This window comes from Plectropomus leopardus, chromosome 22 (genome assembly GCF_026936395.1).
Source record: "Plectropomus leopardus strain MGB_pleo_1.0 chromosome 22, ASM2693639v1, whole genome shotgun sequence".
NCBI classification, from domain to species: domain Eukaryota; kingdom Metazoa; phylum Chordata; class Actinopteri; order Perciformes; family Serranidae; genus Plectropomus; species Plectropomus leopardus.
This window is the reverse complement of record NC_142197.1, coordinates 7,016,917-7,039,698: the sequence shown is the minus strand read 5'-3', so window position 1 is coordinate 7,039,698 and position 22,782 is coordinate 7,016,917. Positions and strand designations below refer to the sequence as shown.

Genomic DNA, 22,782 nt, shown 5'->3' with positions numbered 1-22,782 from the left:
GAATTTGCACAGGAAATATATTGGAAATATGCCCAGCCATAATATAATAAGCAAAAGATAACATTATACAGATGTGCTTTTGAGAATGACAATAATTTTAAAGCACACAGAGACAAGAAGCCTCATAAACCAGATGTGTCTGTCAATGGGATGTCTGTGAGCAAAGGAAAAGGTTATTTGCAGTGTGACGCCCCTGTGGTCTTAAGACCAATGTCAATTAAAGCCAGCCACCACTCTTCACTTTAATAGAGTACAACGGAGCTTCAAGGTCAGTGGTTGGAAATTTTTACAAGTGCCAAGGAGCTGTGGGTGCAGGATATGTGCCTCTCTCTGCAATCAGAACATAACCTACGTCATTTGGTGGGTATTTTTATCCGAAACGCATTACAGCACAGTACCAGCTAGATTCTGCCAGACAGGCTGATTAAAAAGGTTTATGCATCAGGTTTGTGCAAAATAATGATGACTAATCTGTTAGCACTATGTACAGCATATTGTTGTTTGTGGCAAATTCAAAGACAGAATAAGCTGCTTTTGTACATTTGATTTAATTTGGTATTTCTGTTTTATTATCTGGAGAATATTGCACAGGGCTGTGTGCAAGTTAAGAGTGAAGATGTGACAGTCAAAGGATTCATTAATGCCCCCCCCACCGCTCCTCCTCCTACAGTCTGCCTGCAGATCTCATCTTGCATCTGGAGGGAAGCAGTGGTGACAGTGGTGGCAACATTAGCTTGCAAGGCATGCTAAACCGTGCCGTCACCGAGACACGCCGTGCCGTGCGAGATGAGAAGTTTTGACTGTCTGACATCGACGCAAGACAATAACTGAGAAAGTGTGGGCGGATAGTGTTTGCTCACTTTAGCAAAACAAATTGTGGTGGACAGTTTTGACAGCTCGTCCCACCATTTTGAGGACATGTAATGTCGTGTTTACAGTATTAGTGTCACACTGCTGGCATCGATATGGGTAACCTATACTGTGTATGCTATATATATTTACCCATCACATTTCAACATGGCTGTCTCCTGAGCCCACGTACTGTGAATCAGAGGTGCTTTAATGTGTTTCTTCATGCCTTCTTGAAATAGGCATTAAAGGTGCAGGTCCATATGGTCTCTGGAGGGAAATAAAAGATACAGTATGGTGTCTTTGTTTTGCTGAAGCACTTCAGCCCTTGCAGCTTGTGTGGCAGTGGAACAAAGCTCAACTGCAGACTACAAACGGCTCACAAAGGCAAACAGTTGTACATTTCCCTCCAGGCTGAGGCTCACCTCAGATCACACGGCAGCTGCGGAGAGAAATATAGTTGCATCTACGAGACGCACGTCACACATCCTCGGCCCCAGTCAAGCCCCCCATAAGCGATGCCTAAAAAAAGCCTATTGATTTTAAAATAACAATAATGATCTGTCTCTACAGCTCTTTGAGTCGCAGCATTACCTCGATATCCGTCCAATTTCAGGGATGACTGCAACCGAGCAAGTTTCGGCCTTTTAATCACTAACCTGTGCGATTTGGTATGAGGCAATCATGAGTGGTCATTTTCAACTATTTTCTCCCAAGGACATCAGTCAGTGACCCTTCAGTTTGAATCATATGTGCCCATCGTGTGTGGATTCCCTGTTAGTGAGTCCATGCACACATCCTAAACCTCTGCTCGACTCCCATCTCCAGTTTGAAATGTTTGGTTGATTAATATTCATTCACAGTTGCTCCCAGGTGGACGACCTGCAGAGAGACGGTAGTTTTAGGTGAACCGTTCAATAACGGTGTTTTTCTGCTGCTTTAGATGAGGATTTGCTTCTCCCTGTATTTTTTTTCTCCTCAAATTTCCCCAGCAACCTTGCTGAAACTTAAAGACAGCTGGGCAGAGTTGAAGTAAAGTTTTTGTCTTTCCCAACATTATTTGCAAAATTTTGGGCTTAACACAGAATGTTTTGGATGAATTTTAGTTTGTCATGAGATGAAAAAATAAATACTTACATCAAATTGCCAGAAAAAATGAATTGGTCATGGTTAGGAAAAGACCAAGTTATGGCTTAAAATGCCCAGTTTGGAGGCATAATCCATACTGGAAAAGCAGCAATGTCTCTTCAAAGAAAGACAGCTTTCTGTGGCACTGGACCTGGTGAAAATGCTTTAGAAAAAGTGATTTGACTTCATTGTAATTGCAAAATCTGTCACAATTTATGTAAAATATGAATTTCAAAGCCATGTGCGAATATGTATGAGTCATTTTGCAGAGTCGAGGGCATCATTACATCTTTAGGTTCACACGTGTACAAAGAGGCTGTAAAGCTGCACATCTTCAACTGCACAGGGTCAAAACTGAAAACAAATCACGGGTCACCCCTCAAGGCTTTTAACACTTTCACCATAATCACACTGCTATCTTTATCCCTTCCACACCTCCCCTTTGATCACTAAATCAGTACTTCATTTCTTTTACAGCAGTAGGTGGGTGTTAGAAATAAGATTTTAGTGCTAAAGGATAATTAGAATTTCCCAGTCCCACTTCAATTCTCCACATGCGGGGCGGGGAGGGGGGCAGCTTATTTCTGATGACTCAACCACGGTAAATAATCACACCTTTTCAGTAAAGTCTATTTTTCCTCTTAATGTGCGGCAGAAATTGGAAGCAGGAGACTTTTGTTTTGATGGTGATATTGGTTTCTTTTTATTTAGGTGTCAGCAGAGGGCCCTCATGATCTATTCGTAATGGCCCTGACCTCTCATCTGCACTCTGTTGCAGTAACTGTATTCAGTGACACCCACCATCAGCGTCCTTTCATGGTTATATTGAACAGGGCTTTTTTCTCCCGCTCGCTGTGTTTTTAGACCTCAAACAATGGCGGAGATGGCTTTAATGTTTGCCTTACTTCACTGTCAAAGACTATTTGTCTCTTTGTTTCCTGATGCTCGATGTCCCATTGATTTCCTTGTAGTGATTCTCCTGCTTTGACTCTCCCCCCTCCCTCATCATTGTGACCTCTGCTGAAGGTGATCAAACGCCCTTTTTTTGCAGCTGTCATATTGAATAGATGACCTCAGGAGCTGCACACTGGCCTCTACTGGGTGAAACAAGTTATTGCCCGAGGAGAGGGAAGCAGAAGAAGGGTAGAGATGGTTTTCGGGGGGAGATAGGACCATTTCAAATGGGTTTTTTTTTTTTTTAGATGGAGGGTGTCAGCCACATTAGGGGTTTGTGTTCACGTTGATGGGTAGTTTTGGAGTATGCAACAGCGCAGAAATGAGAAAGCACAGTTTCTCCGCTACTTCTTGTGAACCCGCCGTGTCTTCTCATCTCCCCAAAACACTCTTTTGGCAGGCTTTGAATTACCTGCACTCATCCCTGCCTAAATTGTTCAAATATGTTAGAAGTTGATCAAACAGAAAGGCTTTTCGGAGCGCACGGCCAACAGAGCTTCCCCCTGTGGGCTGTTGGGGATCAGACATGAAAACAGGGAAAGAACAAAGGCTTGTCGGGACTGTTAAAGACGCCCAGACCATAGCAGCCCATCAAAATTCATTCAGTGAAACAGGCATGAAATACCCGCCGACTGCACCAACCTCTCAAACATGTCAAAACTCTTCTGTCTCTCAAAAGATATGGCGAAACAGGGAGATAGATGCTTGCATGAGACATAAAGCCTTTACTTCCCGTGCTCTGAATAAATATATGTGATAAATTCACTCTGCAAGTCATGTTTTACAAATGAACACTTTACAAACATTTCCTCTTGAGTCATTTGTAATAGATTTGTGTTTTTTCAATACGTTCTCATCCCAAGTCGTAACATATTGCCGCTTTGTCAGTGGATTTCCGCATCTACATATTACGCTCAACATTTCATTCTTCATCTGCTGTTGATGTTCCAGGATGCTGCTACTGACAACTGGATGTCAAAAAAAGCACATGGTGGGATTACCCTACAAAGGCACAAAAGCACATGGCAACCAATGCTGGACGTCAACAAAAGCACATGTAAAGGCACATTGTAAAGTGTAGATTTAAAAAATCACATTCAGAAGGGAAACGGGTAAATTTCTGGGGTTTGTGCAGCCCGTTCTCATCCCGAACTCCTCAAATAGCTCTGCTCTGTCAATGGTTTTGGCTCAAGTGAGCGACGCTGATAGACACAGTTTCTCACACACTTTTAACCAGTTTTGCTCATTTTCAGGTTCCTACTTGAATTTTGGATTTCTAAAAAACATCTTGCACTGCCTGTGTTGTAACACAGTGTTGTAGTCACCTGTCTCTTTGAGCCCCCATTCCAAAAAAGCCCAACCTGCTCTGATTGGTCAGCATTTCCGTATCTTGGCATCTCTGTACCGTTGTTGCAGCCGAGGAATGACTGAATATAGTGCACTTTCTATTGTGAAAAATCACTAATAAAAGCTTCAAAAGCAAAATCCTCACAACTCTACATGTTCCAGCTGGAGTATGATCTGAAATCTGGGGAATAGTTAATAACATGGGCAACCAAGAGTACAGTTTCCCCTCACATTAGCATGAAGTATTGCACTTGCAGCGGGGAAATGACTGTAACAGCCATGAGCTGCTGATCTCCTCTTGATGTCATGTTTTTTCCTTTCCTCTAGTATTCATTCATTGTTAGTTTTTCTTGTTTTCTCATTCTGAAACAGCAACATTGTACATATCTGTTATGTTATGGTACCGTTTTAAGTATCTCAACCATATTTATATTATCATTTTTTTTTTAGATATTTGTTTTATTTTATTTACTTGGCAGTAAATCCTCTTCTGATTATGAATCATTTTGTCACTCACATCTCTCATTTCAGATCACCTCACTCCCTGTCTGTGTCTGTTTGATTGCCTGCCCCTTCATGATTAGTTTCACCTGCCCATCACTGGTCCTGCAGTCAGCTCACCTGTTTTCATTACCCCAATTAGTGTTGTCTCTACTTAAATCTGCCCAGTTCCTTTGTTCTCTGTCAGTTTGTCTCCACTTCTGTTGTGTTTTTTCTGTGCCTGCTTTCTTTCTTTCCCCTTTGACAGCTGCAAAAATCTTCCAATTCTTCCTGCTGTCTTCATTTGGGTCCAATCCTGCTACATGCACTCCAAGACTTAACAGTAACCAGCCAAAGCTCATGAACCAAAATCTTCACAGCAATACGTACCAGCAGGAATATGATCAACAATCAGGGGGAAATTTACAACATGTGAAACCAAGATTAAAGGTTTCTCTGACATTAGCATGTAGAGCCACATGTAGCAGTTTAAGGCAGACAACCAATACAAAAAATCCCAGGTGCTGATGCTAGCTTCTTTGAGAATTCAGTTCTTCAAACACTGGACATGTTTATTATGAAACTCAGACTATATATATATATATATATATACCTGACAAAAAAGGTGAAGCACTAAAGGTCCGCTTTACGTAAGGACCTTGAGCACATTACAGCTGCACAGACTAATATTTTTAATGTGAACAATCAGTCAAATGACTGCATTGAAGAGGAAAGAGGTTGTTTGTAGTGACGGGCTCCACACAGAGTTATCACCACACTCTCAGTATGTTTACATGCACAGTTTAGTTGAGCTACGGTTATAGCTCGATTAGGCCATTTAATTGGACGACTGTCCTTGTCCAAGTGTACAAGCACTGGGGGAGAATCGATCTGACAGAAATATGTCTGACTTCACCATGGCAGGTGGAGATATGCCCCTTTTCAGTCACTTGCAATAAATTAATATTATTTACACAGTCTGTGGTACAGACCACATCACAATCACAACTGTTTATTTACAACATCTTCAGGGTAGAAAATGGCCATGTCACGTCATGTACATATAATCAAATGGAACTGAGCAAACTCTGCATTACTTGATTAGTTTTAAGCCACCTAAAAAAGTTTAAGTGTATCCTATGCTATATTTGGAATAAAGCCATTACAGTTTTTGTTGCCCCCCAAAAAGAGGTTTTAAGATATTGATAATTCAGCAGAAGGCATTTGTTTTGTATTATTTATACTTTTATTTTTGTCTTTTGTTACATTCTTTTTTTGTCAAAAATTATTGGTAGCCTAAACTTGGAGGACTTTTCTTTTTTGTATGAAATTCGCTGTTCAGGTAAAAAGCAGTCAGCCATTATTAATTTTTCACAGCAATAACAAAAGAGGAGTTGTAATGAAAAGAAAAGTAGCTACAGAAGAATTCAACTTAATTAAGATTGAATGGGAAACAACTCATTATCAGGATGGTCCCCTAATAATTTGTACACTGTCTGTGTTGTTGACGTTTTGTGGTTAGTCTATTATAATTACCGTATTATCTTGTTTCTCTTTGCAAAAATGAGGAACATTTCTTGTTGAAACCCTTCTACAAAGAAAGACTCCTATTTTTAACTTGTTTACACCAGTTTGCAATGATAGTGTCACTCAGTTCCTACTCTGCCAGGCTCTGCACGACCCTCAATGAATCAAGCATAGCATGCGACGCACTATATTCCAGCACCAGTGACAGTCTTATTTCCAGCCATCGAGGAGGCAGGGGGAACGTTATTTACTGAGAATGGTGGACAGAGGAAGATTGGACATCCCTGATCTGTCAAGGACATGACTTTTGGCCGAAGCAAATCCTTCACTTTTATTGCATTGTCTTTGGGGCCATTTGGCACAAGCAGATGGAATTGGGAGGCTAACATGGCGCATTGCCTTCATCTAGCACTGTCTTCCGCTGCTAAGTTTCATGGACAAAGATAAAGTCCGGCCTATAACCTGTAGAGTCTGGAAACACTTGGACAATTCTTCACAGAGTCTGGCCTTGCACCCCAGAGCAAACTGCTGATCTCAGGCACACAATTATTAGACCAATCGGTATAAGATGACACCGAATTGGGATGTTATCAACCCATTAAATGGAGTCAGTAGGGGACTGCTACTCCTACTGGTATTGTAGGTTGAAAAAGCCATTATCAGCTCATTTAATGGACAGTTCTTTAGGTTTCACTTTCCTTAGGCTTAGGCCAAGTCCCCAAGAAGTGCAGTGGGCTTTGAAACCAGTTTTTGTGGAATTACAATTTCTGGGTCCATCATGTAATGCCCTGTGGCCCAAAAAGACTTTTTTTTCCCATTGACTTACAATGTCAACATCACCACAATGAAACTGTAAAGCTATGCTCAGTGTGAGGGCGTTCTGTTGTGTCATTTAGCCTTAAGGCTAAATTAAAGCTTAAAAACAAATTATGTCAGACATCTTCCCTAAAAACACATTCAAAAATCCCCCTGATTTCAAGACGAGGTAACCAGGGGAGCTAAAATGCCAACTCATTTCTTGGTTTTAGGACTCATTCCTGGAAAACTCTATACGGACTTACTAATACATGGTAAGAAAAAATGCCATGAAAGCTGTTTCTGGCGAAAAGTTACATTTTATGGCCTGATTATGGCCTTCTCAGCCTAATAATAGGTGTGGCAGGCCCCTACTAACCCATATGTATAATGCTTATCACTACTGATAATGGCTATTTAATGGCCTGATTAAAGCCTAATCAGCATGATGCAATGTCTGGGTTTCTATCACAATTTAAAAAGCAGCCAACAATTTAAGCATCAGCTTTAAAATATCTAACACCAGCTGGCTCGAAGTTAATTGAACACCTGTTTTCCCAAAGAAAAATCTTACCTTAACACCAAACTTAATAAAATGTAAACAACTTTCTATACCAGATTTCTTGGACTTCAAAAGAAGAAAACAAGAGAAAAAAACATGGTAACTGGCATGCAATTGGCATCAGGGTCCCAGGGGATCACCAGGCGGTGTGCATGTGTGTGTGTTTGTTGAGGGAGAGGTGGAGTTTTAAGTGGAGAGCAGTCACCGAGGACGGCACATGCAGCACCGCAGAGATCCACCGCCTGAGGTCCTCTGACGTCAGCTAGAGAGGCTGATGGGAATTCAATTCACAACATCCACACCGCCTAATATATTCCACAATAAAAATCGGCTGCAGCTTGTTTATCCACGGCTCCATTGACGGTTCGAGGGCCGATGAACGTCAGTGAAGTTCACCACAGATTTCTTTAGCTAAAGAGGTTTCTGCGAATCTCTTTTCACTTATTTGTTAAGCTGCTAAAACGGGTGCAGAATAACAGAATAGCCTCCTAAAAGCAATCATGAATTTGAAATACAGGGAGGCCACAGTTCATTTGCTGTTATGTGCTGCAGTGGTGTTATAAAATAGGACACTGAACAATCCAATATTCCAATAAGCCACATGCACTAAAGAGTGTTGAAGCATCCATTCTCACTGTAAAGGTAGCCACTGCATGATAAAATGCTCCAGATTTTCACTCCTTTCAAAATAAGTCCCATTTTCCAGCCAAACTTGTGTATTTTTTGTCCTGTTTGCTGATGTCCACCTCATAAAATCCGTCCAATTCACCATAACCCTGCGTCCGCACTAAGCTGTTTCCATCAGGATCATAAACCCACCGGATTTGCCCGCTGCTGTCATTGTCTACATTCATCTGCACAAAGCACTATTTGCTCCACACCATAAATGTGGCAACACTACATGTGGCACAATTTACAAATAAATAAAGGCAGCACATTTTGCTGCGTGGACAGATCCAGTCATTTCCGTTCAAAATGAAAACACAACTCAGAGCTGCTGTGCGAGTGCCAGTCACCCCTCTATGACACGGGCTGTGCTCAGCTGTGGGGTGGGTGTAGGGTTAAGAGCTGGAGGGAGGCGGGGGGAAGTGGCTCTCGCCCGCAGTCACAGCCCAGGGCATTAAACACGACCTTCCAACTTGCCACTGAGCATTAGAACAGTCAGAGGAGACATCGCGTTCTCATGTACAAACACTGCAGAGTGTGGCCGGGCGTTTGCTGTAATGCGTGTCACACAAGCCTCTGCAGTCAAGGTAGTTTCACCCTGAGTGAGTGAAGAGGGCATGCAAGAGCCCCAAAGTGACATAGAGGTTGATCTGATAACTTGGGTGCTGGACTGGTTGTCTTTGCAGAGCGTACACACACAAAAAAAGCTACAGGAGAAGGACAATAATCTTTAGGAAAAAGTAGAAATGTAGCATTATTGGCACGTAGTTAGTTATGTTTGTGTCAAACAATGTATCATGCAGATGGTTGACAATAAACTGAAGAAATGAGTGGAGAAACAGATGCTCATAAATGAATGCATGACAAATATCGTTGAGGATAACACAATAAAGCCGATAAAAGTCAACTTATTTCCATTTTGGTCCTCTTGTCTCATATAAGGCAGCAACTCTCTTTTTCTGGATCTGAAAAGTGAAAAAAGTGTTTGTCTGTTTTTTTTCTCTATTATAAGTTATAAATGTGCCAAAGCCTGGTTAGTAGACCACAGAAAGCAGCATGAAGGCCAGTGACCATGTTTCAGTGGTTACTTTTTTTCACTTATTCAGTCTCTCTTTCAAACTTAGTGCCAACTAATTTGGATCAACATTTAAGGTCTGCTTAATGACGGAGAAATGACAACGAGTTGCAGAAGTTACCGCAGGACACGCTGGAAAACGGCCAAAAATGGTCGCAGTTTGGTTAGATACAGAGAACAAAGAAAACTTGGTTAAGTTTAGAAAACATTAGGTTCCAGTGAAAAAAACCCAAAACTTAACAAAAACAAATGATATGCATATTGTGTTTACTTAGGCACTTTGCATTGTTACTCAAAGTCCATGTAGTCACTAAACTATGTTGACTTTCAGTTTTACACGAGACACAAACAGATGTCTCCCAGTTGAAAGTCCACGATGATTTGACCGACCCGCCCTATGCTGACTTTCTCGTTCTTAATACTTTATTTATGTTTCCACAATGACAAGATATCTTCTCTGACTTTGCACTGGGATTGTTTTTCGTGTTGCCAGTATGTAATTTTAATAAATTCTGTGCCCCCCACCACATAATGCATTGTCAAGACTTTAGGTTTGTCACAGGAATGAATGCTGATTGTAACCATTTCCCACCAAAGACAAAAGCTAAATGTTATTGGGTGTTGGTGGGTTTTTTTGTCCAGTGGGAAAGTAGCAATAAAGGGATCAGGGACCGCAGAGATGAAGGAACTGGCCATTCAAATTAAGGCAGCACTCTGATTCTCTCTGTATTCCCTGATGGTTATGTTCAGAGGTCACTCAGGTACATAATTGAACTTTTCAAGGTACAAATGGCAGAGGTTCAAAATCTGACTTGCAAGAAAGGGTACTTAAATACACTTGTTCGGGGTGCTGCCCCTGGGACGAGCCTTTGAACAGTTCAAAACTGCTGCACGTTATCTCTGGAAGCATAGAGGTGTCCAAGGAGGATCTGTTTTTTTTTGCTCTTTTTTGAAATGCGTGCATTAAAAGAAAAGACAGAAGTTCAAAGAAAAGAACAAAATATGAGGTGGAGAAGTCAGAATACGGGAAAAGAGAACATGCAATGATGGAAAGAGATTCTGACTCTTCCTTTGCTCCACTAATGTCATGCTGTTGCTTGCAGTTACATGCTTCCACTCCACCAAAAAAGCCCAAAAATAATGCACTAAAAGTGCACCGTGTTGATGGGTGTACATAATTGATTCCAATCCAGGAGGGGGGCCCTTGTCGCATGTCACCTCCCTCTCTGTAACCCATAAAAGCTGATCAAAACACCACAGGGTACATGTGGATCAGAAGAGACAAATTTATTCATTAAGAAACTCAAATGCCATCTTAGGTGGGAAGCAGCAGTGAAATGTCTTCATGTATCAGTTACTCATGCTCCATTAATTATATAATCTCGTCATCCTCTCATGAATATTTTCATCTAAAGGTAGTTAAAGCAAATATGCACTCGTTTAAATTTAATATTTGCAGCATTTTAATGGACACATTCTGTTAAAGATTCAGTCAAAACCTCTGTTTTGTTGAGGTTTGTGTGCCAGCTGACTGCCTCCTCCTGGGAGCGCTGGGATCACTCTGAGATAAACTGTCGGGAAGGGAAGGTGGCAGGCGTGTGAAGAGCGGACGTCTCAAGGGTGGAAAGACGCCCCCCTCCACCAGACAATGCATCAGGTTGTAGAGGGCGTCGATCGAAAACACTCAGAGGACCAAACATCATGAATTCACATTGTGTTTTTGTCTTCCCTCTCCCGGGCCGCAGCCTTGCACTGCACTGTCCTCGCCATGTACTAAACAGCATGTGAACTGTTGCTTTACTAGCCCTGCTAACATCTCTAAACTCCAGCGGAGACGGAGGGCAAGGCCACAGCCCCGGCCTGGTGTTTGTGGTCAGATGGAATGTGAACTCCGGGTGAGAAAAAAAGAGGGGAAGTAATAATGAGGCATCCCCCCTCTGCTGGTTGTTTGTTTGGACAGACCGGCTGTCTCACAGCACAAGCTGTGGACGGAATACTAATGGATATGACTAATGATTCTCTCTCGCCTCTCTCCCTTTCTCCCAATTCCTTCCCACTCGACTCTCCTCTCTCACTCCTCCTTCTCCCTTTTCCCTCCATGTGGACGAAACTTTTAACTCTCCGTAAAGCTTCAAAATGCATAATTCAGTGAAGGGACAGCTGTGACATGCACGCACATTTTAGGGTATTTAGGGCAAGTAACAAGTGCCTGACAGAACGTTGTCTCCCTCGGGGCTTTGTTGAACTCACCCACATCCTGACTGATCCTGGTTTCTAATCACTTATTGGTGGGTGGACATGAAACCATCCTTGGTGCGACTGTAGAGTGGGCCTATCTAATCCTCTGCCCATCCATCTTAGGTGTTTAACTCTCCGAGTCGTACTTTTTCCAGAATGTGGTGCCCCGAGGGAGGAACAGGAAGACATCCCAGAGCTGCAGAAACTCTCCACTGGGCTAGATTAAAACCTGCTGAGATTTAACCAAGGATTAGACACCCCCTTTAGCAGTAGGAGGTTGTATAAACTGTTTAAAATTATTTTTGGTATTAAGTATTGATGTGGCCCTTTAAGCAGCCTGGATACCAAAGTTTGACCTAATAAAAAGAACTACAATAACAAAGAAGCAGATATTTTCTTTCTTTAACTAGCCCAGCTGCCAGAATAAAATGTTAGTATAACCGTGAATATGTTACATGTGCATGTTTCATAAATATCACATCAACATGATTTTTGAGCTGACTTTGTCATCTGGAGGAGAAGGGTACAGTGAGTGAAGATGCCTCCCAAACTGCAGACCACTGTCCAACATCAAAAGACAACAAAACCGGATGTTTTTCAGGATCCGTCACTGTGTATCCAACAGATTTTTAGGAACTGAGTTGAGTTGCTAAATGCAGGTGGTTTTGTAGGGACCTGTTGCTTTATTTCATGACGCTTTTTAGGCACCAAATATAATAATATGGGTGTTTTTGAGCAGCTTTTCAGGGTGTTTTTTAGGTATCTATCTTTTAGGTTGCTCTTTTTCAAGTTGCTTATCAGCCCCCAAACGTGGGTGTTTTTTTGCTGTGTTTACAGCAGCTGTTTAGCACCCAAACATGGGTGGTTTGTAGCGACTCACTGTTTTTCCAGCCATGATAGTGACACATAAATGCAGTTGTTTTTTAATGCCTGGATAGTGCCACACAAACAACGAGGACATTGCTGCTTTTCCAGTGTGGACTGTGGTCACATATTTTGGTCCAAAACATGACATGTTGCTGTGTTTCCTGCAGCTTTTTAGCCCCCTAAAATGTGATTTTTGTTTAGTGTCCATCAGGTATTGTGCCTCCAAAGCCAGGTATTTTAGCCCAAACATGATCTTTTCCTAACCATAACCAAGTGGTTTTTGTGCCTGAATCTAATTAACCACAATGTTGTTGAAATATAAATTTTTATGTTATCGGCTGAAGTACAAATACATTTCCTCTGTGTGCAGAAACACACGGTGCAACACTTTTCTTTGGCAAATGGGTTGCTGAAACATGCAATTTCATCGAATCTGTTGAAGAAATCTTCTTTTTCATGTGTTCACTAAACTAAAAAAAGAAAAGAAAAAATGCTGCATTCCATGATTAACCATTCAAACCTTTCCAATCAGAGAAGTTTGTCACCTCTGTACAACATTACCATTAGCAATCCAATTAGCGGTGGGACTGGAATGGAGACACAGTGATGCTCACGATCAATTTAACTTTCCATTCAACATCAGCGGCAACATCACAACAAAACCCTGTGAGTAAGAGCAACCTGCTGCCACACGTCTCTGAATGCCTTTTTCTCCCCTTTTATATCACCTACACACTGTTTACGCCTTGCAAGAATCAAAGAGTCTCTGCAGAAATGATTATAATATCGCTAATAACTCCACTGGCTGGGTCGAATCCACTCCCTGCCACACAGCAGCCAGAGAAGTGTCTCTAAATAAAATGAGATTGCATTGATTGAGCCAATAGATTACAGCATTTAGGTGGACCTTTGGCAGCATATTGGCTGTATGGTATTTAATAGTCCCCTCAGGGTTTTACCTCCGAGCCATTTAGCAAGATTCTGCATTGGGGAGAAAGTTTTCCGAGTCGATATTGTGGATTACTTTATTTCTGCTGCACCTGTAATCATCATCATGAAACAGCACAGTTGCCGGGAGAAAGTACTGTACATTTCTGCAAATCATGGATATGTTACATTTGTACGTTTCATACCTGTCATGTCAATGTGTCTGAGGTGAAACCCAAAACGCAGTTTTTTAAGCCAAAACATTGGTCTAATCTTTTCCTAATCATAACCAAGTTTTTGTGCCTAAACCTAACTAATCCTTAATCCTTTGAAACCTGAAGTCAAATCAAAAACATATAAGGCAATGAACAACTTCACAAGAAATTACCCAGAATTAGCAAGAAATTTATAGAAAAGTTAAAAGAAAATTACCTGAAATTAGAACACGAAAAATAAAAGAAAAATTGTAATATTTTATATTAATAAATAATATTTTTATTTCTTTATTTTTCTCTCTTTTGGCTACTTTTGGGCTCATTTGCTTGTAAGTTTTTCCCAGTTTCTTTGATTTTTCAGGACATCTCTTATCAGTTGCTCATTGCCTTTTTAGCTATGTTTTCAAAAGAAATCAAACCAATTTGCTCAGGTTCAAAAGGTTTAAATGCTTGTGAAAGACACCTGAACGTAACACAAGAAACTGATGTTGATCCAGGTTTCAAAGAGTTAACCACAGTGCTGTTAAAACATAAAGAAGCATAAAGCTTCAACATAATGCCCCATGTAATACCGTACATAATGCTACAATATTGTGATTGGGTGGTAAGAGAGGGACTAACAGCAGGATGACCAGATGTTCAACATTAAAAACTGATTTCTTTAAGTATCTCAACTACATTCATACAATTTTAATATCCAAAATGCTACAGTTTTTCTTTTTATGGTAAAAACTGAAGCAGCATAAACTTTCCAACTCTCAGACAGGGTGTGTGAGAGAGACAAGATCATCCCTCAGTTCATTATAGGAATACAAACACTACCCTCTCCCCTGTGTTTCACAGTCTGTACACACACAAACCAGGGGTGGGAGTGGGGGGCACCCTCAGGACCTGTATTCCCTGTATGACATTTGCTAAAGATACACAACCACAGCAGATCTGTCCCAAGCCTCTGCTGCATCGTGTACACTGCAGCAGCAGTGTAAGCTGCTTGTGAGATAAATGAGTGCCACACAAACCGATAAGCACATTTGCAAGCTCCTTATTATTAGCTCATTTACATATCATGCATACTTAAAGCTGCTCAGATCAATATTTTTATATTAAGCTTGGGTCAAATGACTCAGTCCAGTCCCCAGAAGAAAACATTGGCATTGAACTTTTCTGCAAACTATGGATAAGGTTCATTTGTAAGCTTCATAGATATCAAATCAGTGTTTCTGGATTGACAAAGCATTTCAGCTGAAGTTGTTATTGGAAAGTGGAGAGGATGGAAGATGGGCAGATCACTATTTGAGACTAACAAACAACAAAACCTGTCTTTTTTGCATTTCTAGGAAGGACAGTGCCACAAAAGAGTTTTTTTGTTTTGTTTTGTTTTGCTGAGGCATCACTGTGTTTCAAGCAGCAACAAACGTCTTTTTCTGTGTTTCTACCAGGGAGAGTGTCACAAAAAGCAATTGTTTTTTATTGTTTTGATTTTTTTTTTGTATATTGTTTAAGTGTTTTTACAAGTGTTCCAGGCAGCCAGCCATTTCTGTATTAAAATCAGTTGGCTGATTCTTGAGATTTGTTTATCTTGTATAACCCAGTGGTAAACACATTGAAGTTTACAACAATTTCTGACAATTTTGCATATGTAAATAAAGCAGAATCAATGTCTCAGGATGTCTCACAATATTTTTACATCTCTCAGTGAATGCCTGGAATAAGAGACAAAAAAATCAAACCAAGTTAGCAGGGTTTGCAAAGTGATTTATGTGTGGTCTAAATGTGCTACAGATCAACACTATAATCAAACAAGTCCAATTAAATGTTAGAGTCCACTCTTAGATCAGTGTGTGTTTACTTTCTCAGTAGGTAGAGAACTCATGTTCCAGCGTCGTGACCTCTGCCCTCTCTTTTCTCAGTCACCAACTGGCAGGCCTGGGGACAGTTTGTGTGTGTTTGCACAAATGCGTCTGTGTGTGTGTGTGTGTGTGTGTGTGGGTGGCTGGGTGACCGAGTGGGACACTAATGAGCTGACTGATTACAGTGGAAAGCCTCGGGTTATCATTAGCTCTCTGAGGATCAAACATCAGATCAAGCCAACAGCAGGGTGGGGAGATGCAGGCCACAATTAGATATTTGTTTTTCCACAGGAAAAGTAGAAAATCTGCACGAATTTAAGGAAGGAAAGAATTTTTTTTTTTAAGGGTACAAATCTTGATGATCAAAAAGCGACGAGAGATTCACAACAAGCCTTGACACTTGTGCACGAACACAAACCCCCAACTCTGGCATTTAAATTTATCCACAAAAGGCATTAGTAGCCCCATCAATGGGCTCCCTCAGACAATCGGGACCAACAGCACACAAGAGGAACAATCTCTCATCAGCAGCTTAGAGGGTTTGCAGACAGCTTTGATTGTCTCGCCCTTGCCTGTAATGAGATAGCTGCTTCCTTGACGTCTCCATGAGAACGTTTCACACATTACTATTAACTCAACAGACTCAGGAGCCGGTCCCCTCGCAGTCGCTGCTCATCACCACCGCTGGACAAAAGATTCAGGAAGATTTCAGTGGCAATTCAGGACATGTGGTTTTCCTGAAGGTCTGCTCAGTCGCTCAGGATTATTCCACTTCAACAAAACAATTCATCATTGTTATTGAATGAGTAGATTGTATTAAACAAACTAAGACCGAAAACAAGCCAATCATTTACCACCTTATTCTGAGGTGAAACTGGACAAATCCAAGATGATGATAATAATCTGTTATAAAACAAGAAAACTGTGTGGCCAACACAACTATGGCTATTACAATCGGTCAAAGCTAAACAAAGAAGTCAGTCTGTAAACTGTGATGGATGTTTACAACAAGCTGTCTCAGTAATAGTATTATAATTCACCCTTATTTTCTCTTCCAAATAAGTTTGGGTAACCTGGGACTTATTTAAAGCTGGGGTACGCAGTTTTCTAGAGAGCAAAAAAAGGCCAAATATAAGCACTCTCTTCTTACCAGACGACTACAGACATATGCACACTCTTCATAAAGTGTTTCCCATACATCAGTTTATTAAATTTTACTTCGTTATAAAGCTCTCTTTCTTTAGCAGACAACAAAAGACAAATATTAGCTGTCTACTACACCCCAAGGGGCCTCTGCCTCACTTCTGGCCACTGTGGACTGCTTTGCCAGGTGGAGGGCAGGCAGCAGCTCCAGAGATGTACCTTCAGTCTGTGGCTTTAGCAACTCAAATTCACAGTGGTCAAGTTGCCAGCAAAATTGCTGGGTCTAACTTGTGTAACAGCAGCAACAGAAAGTTTGTGGATCCAGTGGGGAGTTGGGGTCAGTCCCCCGGAGTTAGGGTTTGTGACCTGTGATTGGCCAAAGTCTCCCGTCATGGGCTGGAGTTTCTCAAGCATCAAAACAGAGCCAAGAGTAAGAGAAAAAAATCAAGTTTTCTCTCAGTCCACTCATTTGACAATATGCATAAAGTTTAGTATGATATTTTGGCCCAGTGACTCCAAAAAAAAACTGCCAACACCAACTTTAAAGTAGCAATGTACAGATTTTGTGTGTCAGCTACTGCTCAGTTAATTAAATAAGCTGTTTATCAATCTTTTGCGTCTTTGAATGCTTCAAAGTGAGAAAATAACATGCCAGTTTACCAATCAGGGAGGGTTAAACACAACACACCTCTGAGTTGCATTATAGGAAGTGTAGGATTCAGTATTTTTGGAACTGGATATCTTGTTCAGCACTAAAATTTTACAGGGTACCCTGGGGGTCATAAAAGTCTTGAATTCAATATTCTCAGACTAAGGCCTTAATGAGTCTTATGTTTGTCTTGAATTTCGTTTCCAAAGATCTTCATGTTTTTGTTTTTTTGTCCTTTCTCAGTGGGAGTTTGTGACCAAAAGGCACCATGTGAGGCCATTGAGAAAGGTTGTAATGCAACAAATTAATATAATTTTTTAATTTAGTATTATTAGAGTACAGACACATGCCTCAAAAGGGTAAATGAATTGTGTGTGGATGGGAGTATTAATGATATATTATAATATATATATTTAATTCAAGTATTAAAGTAAAAATTGACATGGATTTTAACAAATATTCTTCAAACTTTGGCCAGTATGGCCTTGAAGTTGGCATTAAATTTAATTCAAGGTGGTATCAGAAAGGTCTTAAAAGTCTTAAATTTAGCTGTGAGAACCCTACAGGTAACCTGTTATAGCCTCTGCTGCTTTTGACCATTTGACTTTTTTTGTCACTTGTGAGTTAAAACCTGTATGGAAGTTTGTTGGTCTCTCCAACTTCTCTTTCTTGCTCTGTCAGACATCTTTTAGCCCTTTCATTAAGTTACCACTAATGGGAATGGTGGCCAAAACTAAGAGAATAAGACCAGAATCATCCTTAAAGGCCCATATTATCACCTTTCTCAGCTCAATTTTATTTTGGCTCCTGTGTTATGACGTCTCCAACTGGATGCAATGAAGGATGGTTCCTTGACAGGCCTCTCCTGGCATTTCTCCCCTCCTCTTTGCTTCTATTCCTCTCTTTATCCCGTCCTCCCTTTCTTTGGAGGCCCTCTGGACCCCATCAAGCCTCATTCTGTTCATCCCACATGTGAGGGGTCAGTGCGTACCCCACAAGAATAAACCAGCCACTCAATGTGAGGATCTTTGTGTATGTCCTCATCCCCCTACCCTTCTTTTCTCACTCTCTCTCCCCTCACTTACTTGTGCCCTATAGATGAGAATTGGCTCCATTCACAGCTCTTCCCTCCCCCCTGGAGCGGACTTCTCAGGGCCCTAACAGCGGCAATTCTATGCCTTATTGCTCCGGCTCCTCCATGGTGAGCCGTCTCGTCAAAGCATTTGTACAGCCGCAGAAGGAAATGAACCGGCTTTGTGCTTCGTCTTGACATATAGGCACGATCACGTGGGCAAGTTTGCGGGGCAAGCGTTTAACAAGAGAAAAGGGCAGAATGTGTAAAATGTCTCTTAAAGGCCTCCAAGTGGCCATCTTGGACGGAAAATGCCAGGTTTAAGAAATTGAGCAGTTTTATGAGTTTGGCCCTTGCTGGCTGTCATCCAGCTTAATCCACATTGTGTTCTGACTTCCTACGGACCCAAAGCTGGTTTCTCAAGCTCATCTCCACCTCATGTTTAATCTCCCCCGGCTCTTTCATTAGGACCACACCATGTGTTGATTCTAAAGAAATGAAGCGGACACCTCATTTCGAGCAAGAATGAGCCGGAGAGAGCTTTTGTCCACAGCAGGAATGCCCATAAGACAGAGAGGAACAGTGTTTGGTCTGACTCGGGTTGCTATACCAGTGCTGGAGAGAGCCATGGCAACGCAAGCAGAAGGTCTGCCGGACCACATAGCGCTGATACAATACGGCCGCCCCGGGTTTGTCATTCCAGTCAGGCCTGACCCAAATTACGACATCCTCGGCAAAAGTGGCCCACTTCAAACCAGTGGGCATGCACAGACATACTTAATCAGGCTTGCATATATTTGGCTGATGGCGATAATAAACAAAACATATGGATGTTTGAAGTCTAATCACTGAGGAGACGGCCCTGTTAATGATTTAATACCACAGTCCATAGCCCATGGCTGCTGGATTATTGGGACTTTCCAATTGTTTACCCAGTATGTCTACAAGCCACTTTTCCATCTGCGCTTATAATTCTCAGCATTTTAAGCTTAATAGTCTTTTATGTTTTCATATGTTTATTATCTCTTATCAACAGCCTCAGGGCAAAATCTGCTTAAAATGGGAAGAGCAACAAAAAAGCGATTAGGAGCATGGAAGCGTCTTGGTGAAATATGAAAAATACAGAAATGCAAAAACACTGTTTTGATCACCAGAGAAAAGTTTCTTTTGCAACTTAATCCAAAGTTTGCAAAAATACAGTGAAGAAGTTCTGCAACATCCCAACACTGAGAAAACACAACAGAAATACATGGCCCTCATACCATCTGTACTCGAGTCTTTCCGCACAGCAAACTTCTCTGCTCACCATCACATCACACCTTCCCCATGAAAGCCATGCATCAGTAAGTGTGCAACTACAGGAAAAAAATGCACTTACTTTACTTTGGAGGTCTGGTAGTTGTATATCAGAGCTTGAAGAAGTATTTTCTCTAGGCTCTTTTCATCTGCACCTCTGCCCCGCTGCCCTGCCTCTCCAATACTATTTCTCTTTGTGGGCTGAGCATGCGATAGCTGTGTAGTTTTTTTTTGTGTGTGTGTGTTGCATGGGATGAGGGGAGGGTGGTGGGTTGGGTGTTGAATGCTGGGTTTCCTGACTCGTGATCAGGAGCTCATTACCCCCAAGGTCACTCCAGGGACGCCCTGCCTGGCACTCACTGAGACACCAGAGAGAAGATCGCAGACGAGGAGTGTGAGAGAAAAAGAGAAAGGAAGAGAGCAGTTAAGAGCCAAAGTGCCTGGGAGATCCGTGGGGACGGGGAGAAAGAGCCGGGAGAGAAAAAGAGATGCACAGATACATATAAACAGAAAGAGAAGGGGGAGACGAAGTGGAGAGACAGTGATCCAAATGCCAACAGAGAGGCAGATATTCAGGAGAAGCGAGCAAACACAACAACAAAATGTGGCTTCAGGAGCCTCGCATGAGCCCACAGAGTGAGCAGGCTGGGAACAGCAGCCCAGCCAAACCACACAGAGTTATATAAAATATCTTGTTGATCCATGGAAAAGTGAGTCCGACCACAGCGATCAATAGAATATTGACAAACACCAGCTGGGCTCTGCAATTGTTATCCAGCTTTTTAGACAGACCAGTGCTGCAAAATTATATTCACTGTGTCGTGTGAACGACATCGGGGGGTAGCTCTTACAGTTGTTTTTGTCATTTGATTGGATGGTTGTCCATCTTTATATATGCTGATGTTTGTATGCTGGTTTTGCGGTTGTGTACGGCTCTGGCTACAGGAATACAGATATTTTGGAATGATTATTTTCCTCTGTGTTTTGACCCCTTGTCCGCACACAAAGATTCATTTTATTATTAAATCTTAAATCAAAAATATAAAAAGAGTAAAATTCATGGGTCTTGCCCCCTTGACCACACAATACAATGTTTTTGTTCATACAATATTAAGTGCACAGTAAAAATTCCTTGCTTAAGTGCGTTAAAGTGCACTGTAATTACACTAAAAGCAACATTAGAATAAATAATGTTCCATAAGATAATTAAATGAGTAATTATCATAAGAACTTTACTAAAACCTAAATCAAAAGACTTCATAATCATATTAACAGAATCTACAAATATGCCAGTAAGCTTTCACTGCCATTCAGAGTCGCTAAAAAGTACATTTTTAAAAACAACCTCAGATTTTTTTAAATTTCTGGTTACTGTTATGTAATGATGTAATGTTAGAAATGATAGTCACGAGCTCAACTCGTACATGGCTATTGTTGCTTTGTATGATGAGCAAAACAGAAAGAAACAACAATGGCAGACAAGTATGTTTACATTTTTGTTAAAACTCTTACATTTAATGACGACTTCCTGCACTTAAACTTAGTTTTCTTGCATCATTTCACTAACAAAAGTTGGCATCTGCTGCACCCTCAGCATCCAGGTCTTAAAGTCCACCAGATACAGTGGTGTTAATGTAACAAGGTAATAATACTTCATTTCAATACTTTAGCATTTTTTGGGAGTATCTCTACTTTGCTTGAGTTTTTAAATTTCTGTCAACTTACATTTTTACACCACAACATTTCCTAAATAAAATGGATACTCTTTCTTAACTACATTCCCCCTGGTCACTTATTACAAAACAAAGAAGAAAGGGGGCTAGGAAAATTTGGATTTTGTTCTTTAAATCCTTTCAGTCAGTTGTAAAAAAAAAAAAAGAAAAAAGACCTTGTTTTTTTTAGTGTAATATAGCCTCCATTTTTTAAATTATGAGCATATACTTGTACTTTTGCTTTCAATACTAAAGTACATTAAACATTGTAAAATTACTTTTGATACTTATTCTAATAGAGGAATTTAACTTCTACCAAAGTCATTTTCTGGTAAAATATGTGCTTTTACTCAAGTATGTCTTTCAGGTACTTCATCCACTACTGCAGTTTCCAGAGTAGGATTGTTATGGATTCAGAGTACAAGGGAGAATATTTGCATATCCAGAGTATTACGATTAAACACAGTTTGAACTTTTATTTTAGTAGTTGAACATGTCGTTTGGTTACCAAACTGTTCATCTCATGCAGAACCGTCCAGTACAAACACATGTATTATTACACCCCTATAGGAAATAGCATTATAGGTAACAGGGAAATTTTTTGATTTTGGGCTGGACTGTCCCTTTAAGTCTGGACCTACTGATGCATGACTATGACTAATGAATGGCCAAAACCAATGATGTCACATGCAAAGGCTTTGCAGTTGTTTAAAGGCGCCACAGCAATGTAATCAGTAATGTAACTGATTACTTTTGCGGCTGTGTAATAACAAAAGTAATTACTTTTTTCAATAAGTAATTAGAAATTGATTTTTCGAGTAAATTGCTTGACGCTGATTTTCTATTTGACTCATCAATTACTTATCTAATTATTTCAGGCCTAAAGAAAACACCACAGTCCCAATTTGAGCTAAATTTTGCAGTTAACTGTTAGAGAAAAAATGAGGCTCCATTTAATTGTCAAACTTGAGTTCAGATAACTAAACCATGAATCATTTCTGTCCTTTTGTCTTTGTCTCTTTCTCTCATGTTTCTGGATAGATCAATTTTATCTCTCATTTGTGGCCAGACATCCTTTTAGAGAGAGTGTGGTAATAAGTTGTGGATCCTCTCAGGGTGTTTGGAGCGGCAGATGGCTGAAGATGACCCTACAGAGCAGCTCCGCACTCTGCTGCAGCTGGACAAGTCTGGATTGACAGATTACAGCACACGCGATCAATAAAGTGTACCATTAGTTCTGTCCACAAAGCCCTGTGTACAATACTGATGTCAGACCGCCTCTGTAAACTCTCTGTAGTCCACACGCGGGAGAAATGGCCTTATATTTCACCTTATAAGGCTGTCTTTCCTGGCTCGGGTTATTGATTGAGCGCCAGGCACGGATTCATTCTGCACTGGAGGAAAAAAAAATACCTCAGTGTGCCAAAACA

The 22,782-nt window shown here is 40.9% G+C and overlaps 1 protein-coding gene across 1 annotated transcript in view; it reads right to left on the bottom strand.

The window, feature by feature from the left end:
* ptn (pleiotrophin) overlaps nucleotides 1–19,882 on the bottom strand; it is a 54,417-nt gene extending 34,535 nt beyond the window's left edge. Inside the window, exon 1 of the mRNA XM_042511449.2 lies at nucleotides 19,723–19,882. The gene's annotated coding sequence lies outside the window, so the exon portion shown is untranslated. The remainder of the gene's footprint in view (nucleotides 1–19,722) is intronic.
* Between the last annotated feature and the right edge of the window lie 2,900 nt (nucleotides 19,883–22,782).